The sequence below is a fragment of the Zootermopsis nevadensis genome, unplaced genomic scaffold (assembly GCF_977971745.1).
Source record: "Zootermopsis nevadensis isolate Lab colony 2312 unplaced genomic scaffold, Znev_1.0 Znev_ptg000038l, whole genome shotgun sequence".
In the NCBI taxonomy this organism is placed as follows: domain Eukaryota; kingdom Metazoa; phylum Arthropoda; class Insecta; order Blattodea; family Termopsidae; genus Zootermopsis; species Zootermopsis nevadensis.
This window is the reverse complement of record NW_028259170.1, coordinates 50,824-55,468: the sequence shown is the minus strand read 5'-3', so window position 1 is coordinate 55,468 and position 4,645 is coordinate 50,824. Positions and strand designations below refer to the sequence as shown.

The window sequence follows — 4,645 nt, the reverse complement described above, 5'->3', positions numbered from 1 at the left end:
TAAATTCTGTTTTAGTGTTACCCACAATATATGTTGCAATTTACGAAATCATATAATGTTTTCCTCTGCGTACTATATTTCCGCCCATCTCAACTCTATTCGTGTTGAAACTATGCATACTACTGTTATCAGTGCTGCCAACATTACTTTATAAATAAATTAAATGCTCTTTGAAGGTGGACATTCTGTACATTGTAGCGCCGTTCAGTCTGGTAGAAATTTACCAACGTTTCGTAGGTCCATGCAGCCTCCATCATCATCTCCCTGATGATGAAGACAGCAAGGACTTGTGAAATTATTGTAAACATCTACAAGTCTGTACGGCGCCTCAACCCATAAGACAGTTATCTTCGAACTGCGAAAATCTCAATTCCTACAAAATTTTGTGTTGCGTTTTGTATACTGAGTTCACTGATAAGGTTGAACGCAGCTTGCATCTGGGACTGCATGGCTCATCGCCAACCATTGCAACATTCTCCCAAAATGAGTCAAATATCGCTCCACAAAGAAATAAAATAAACTTCCTTCCAGACTACAGAGTCCGCTGGGAGCCGGGAATCAGCTTTATCAGTGAACAAACTGTAATTTCCAATATTATTTTAACACTGCTCTCAACCACATTGCCGCCCTTTAAAGTGAAACTGATATCCCTATCCTTAATATGCAACGAAGCTTTTATACTCCGGTCGAATTTAATATTGATCCAAATTCTGACATAAAAACGTCAAATTACCGCCTTTGATGAAGCAATGTCGTTACAGTGAACGTGTTTACACCCGTCAAGGACTCGGATTTGAAGTGTTGCGTATGGGAATATATATTTCCTCTCGCGCATTTATGAGTCGTTAAATCATTTATAGTTTAGAAACCCAAGCACTTTCAGTTATTCATGAGAATTAGTTTATGTGTAAGTCTCTTAACCTCGCCATCAGGGGAGTTCTTTGCTTGGCGTGGTATGTGGTTCAGGTCGATGGAAAGACATTACACGTTATTTATAGATTAAAGAGAATGCACCAGACAGTAACACCGGAACAGCTTGCCCGAGCATTACTGATTTATAACGAACATGCGACAGATTACCGTTAGAACCGAAGGCTATGACGTAGTATGAAAAAAGGATTAATTTATACCTAATTTCTACTATTGACATAATACTGGTACAATGATCAAATAGAAGATATGCGATATGTGACGGATAACATACCACACGTGGGGGACATGTAATATTCATAAAATCCCCACGGGGTTGACCCACTCGGGGCCATCGCGTAGGTCGGGAGCTAATGTTAAAATGAGTCTTAAGAAAACTTAATGGAACGTAAGGCATGAGGTTCGTACGACGGCAAACACATCAGTGTTATCGTTATGTCTTGTGACGTCGCGTGAGAGATCCTAGTCCTGAAGATGGAGACTCTGTTTTCCCCGGAACTTTGTCAATCAATGTCCACGCGCAATTTTAGTTTAGAACAACATCATTAACATGGTGGAATGTGTCGATATTTAAACTTAAAAACTCATGATAGGGGTTCAGTCCGGGATTCTGTGCGCTTTGTGATAAATCTATATAACTTATATGAAACATATAAAATAACCCATAAAATTACTAGATTTTTTCTGATAAAATGTGATGGATGAAGCAAGTCGAATCTTATTTTACTTCTATTCACATCGGCCTATTAAGTACCGAACATTATATTAATTTCAAATATGATATTGTTGCTGTTATAAAATGGTTTAGTTGTATAATAAATAAATTAATAAATACAGAGTGTTCCAAAAAGATGTATGCACAGAAGATATTTCGGAGACCGCTTTTCAATAAATAGCTCACCGCTTTTAATTGTGGTCACTTTTAATATTTATTTCCGAGAAAATATCGTTTGTCATACACAGACTCGTCTTAAACACCGAGAGACTAACCAAAGTGAATCAAAGTGTCGCCTGCCCGTAACTTCTTCATCTGTTATGATGGAGTCCTTTCTCGCAGAAGAACGGCCCTTATCTTGCCCTCAGCGTGGAATGTGACGCACTCCTCTCCAGGATCAGCTTTGTCCGGTTCGTTCGGGAACCAAATCGGGAATTTCGGGTAAAACGGCTTGCCTAGGAAACACAACAATTCATAAACTTATTTATTAAGCACAGGAAACTCATATGAATACAATATTACTTCTTTAACGGTATCGATACAAGAAACGAGATGTCTCACTCTGAACGCAGCTAAGTTTGTGTTAATTAGTTACGTCCGGTTCAGTAAAAGATGACTTCAGTCATCGCTGAATAGTAGAAATTATCAATTTTTAGCTTTTAAACAATAAAAATTATACGTTACGAAATATTCTAACAGATAAAAATGTTATAAATTAAAAATTAAACATAAAATAAGCCTATACTTTATCGCCAGATTCCAACAAAAAAAGAGAGAGAAAGTAGTTCAGTTTAATTGTTATAAAATAAGTTTTCGTCAAAGTAGCATATATCTAGACGTAAATTTCGAAGAATTCACTGTTTCAGGAGAGACAAATTAAGCTTTTATTGCGATGTTAAAAGAATTTTGTGGTTATTTCTACTTAACCAGCGATGCGTGTGAACACCGGAACTTAGACACCTCTCTTTCTGCAATAAGAGATTCACTGTCTTAACAGCTGTTAAATGCTAACGTAAAATATTTCCGGGATATGTTTAGAGCAGCGTAATAAAAAATTAGGTTATAACACAGACACACAACATTACTACTGTTGGTAATTTTATAATATTATATTAAAACGAATTTAAAAATATTTTAGTTCTTGGCAGAATATAAATTATAAATACAGAATTATTAAAGATGCACCCATTTATTTTACTAAACTAACTTAGTTTCATTTCCCGAAATATATGGCATGACATGTTTCAGGAATTAATAGGACGCAAGGTCAACATACCTTATGATTCAGGTTCTAATAACAGTCTGTCAGTTAACTTAGGTTTAAGATCATGAAAGGATGAATAAATAGTAGTATTTTTAAAGAGTTTTAACTTCATTTAACGCGCATAAAATTCCAGGTCACTATTCTGGTACAGTTAGCAACATGTGCCATTCCATTAAGACGAAACTAGTGATAGTCGATTCTTGTGAGCCAAATTGCCTAAGTACTACTTACTTACCCCTTGAAATAACTTGTATCCGTTGTTCTTCGTGGTCAGGAATTTTGATCTGGGGAACCAGTTCATGATTCGTTTCATCTCTGACGTAGGCTCGAAATCTCCAGTGCCATCGGTTACAGTGCCGTAGTCAATTTCTTCATTGTCTCCTTCTGCATCTTCTATTACATAGTCTGACCAATTGTCAGTTCGCTGTTCTTCATTAGAAATTTCGGCTGCGTTTGTTTGAATTCGTGCTTCGTAATTTCCTTCTTGTCTGAAGTAGGAACGTAACGGATTCTAAAATTTGTTTCAATTTTAATCCTCCGATTTTACACAGAACTCTATGCTTGAACTGATGACGTCATCGATCACAATATCAACATGACCCTACGCGAATCTCACATATCCTTAACCACATCTGTAGCAACTGCTTCACTGTGGTGGTCACATGGATCTTACCGCGATAATAAAGATGTGAAATTCGCAAGCATTTAACAATTCGAGGATGGGTTGACTGATTTTCATACAATATGATATCAATGTTGTGCCATTGGAGGCCGCTCAGATTCGTAATTTGTAATATCCTGCAATCAATAATACCACCGCAAATTAATAAATTAAATTATTGAAATCTGCGGTGTATAGCAGAACACAAAAATAATATTACAATTCCTTAGCATTTCATGGTGATGATCGATTATTGGGAACATAACAAAACCAATTCCATTAGAGATGCTTCAGTGGGAAGATTATTATAAACAGTGCTCAGTAGAAATTATACAAGACGTGGAGAACGAGAGAATATAACTGCGTAATAATTTTATACAAAATCACATCGGCTTGTCTTGAATCCGGTTACAACATGGAGCCTTGTAGCCCTGCTGTGGCAATATGGATACATCTGCGTGGACTCTTTCAGTTGCCTGTATTCTCTGAAAACAGTCCATCCCTTAAGATTTTCCCTCCCAAAGGCAAGGTTAGGACGAAAATTGTACAAATCTGCGACTGATATATTTCCTTTCAAAGAAACAATACTGGGAGGTTTGCAAGTGAGTTGCGTAAAATTTGTAAAGCTTTACGTAACCCAAGCGAGAAGACAGCTTATGAAACAAGGCGTTTCAATTAAATCTTATCTTCATAATGCTCATTCTTATTACGCTGCGTTATATTCATGACCAGGTTACAATAATTTTTGTATATTAAATATCCTGTAACAGAGAGAAATTTGCTCGTAATTGTACTAGCAACTAATTTCTTAACGCTCCGTTAACCCTGCTCCAAAGTGATTGATAACGCTACTTTTTCATTTGTGGCAAATCATGTGTATTGTTTACAAGTTCATAAATTAACAGATAAACGGCATATTGTTTCTGTCCGTCCGTCTTCAATATCAAAGACACTGAATAGATTAGGATAAAACTTGGACACAGGCTTAATACGCCATGTTCTTTGATGCAAATTCTTGTGATCCAAATTATAAAAAAGCTCCTCTTTCTGTAAGAACCCAAATCCTCCTCTTGTA

The 4,645-nt window shown here is 36.4% G+C and overlaps 1 long non-coding RNA gene across 1 annotated transcript; it reads right to left on the bottom strand.

The window, feature by feature from the left end:
- Positions 1 to 383: 383 nt before the first annotated feature.
- Positions 384 to 3,847, bottom strand: LOC147871785 (uncharacterized). Its single transcript, XR_015538287.1, has 2 exons — positions 3,145 to 3,847; positions 384 to 2,100 (listed from the first exon to the last, which is right to left on the bottom strand). It is a non-coding gene; the product is annotated as an uncharacterized LOC147871785 (long non-coding RNA).
- Between the last annotated feature and the right edge of the window lie 798 nt (positions 3,848 to 4,645).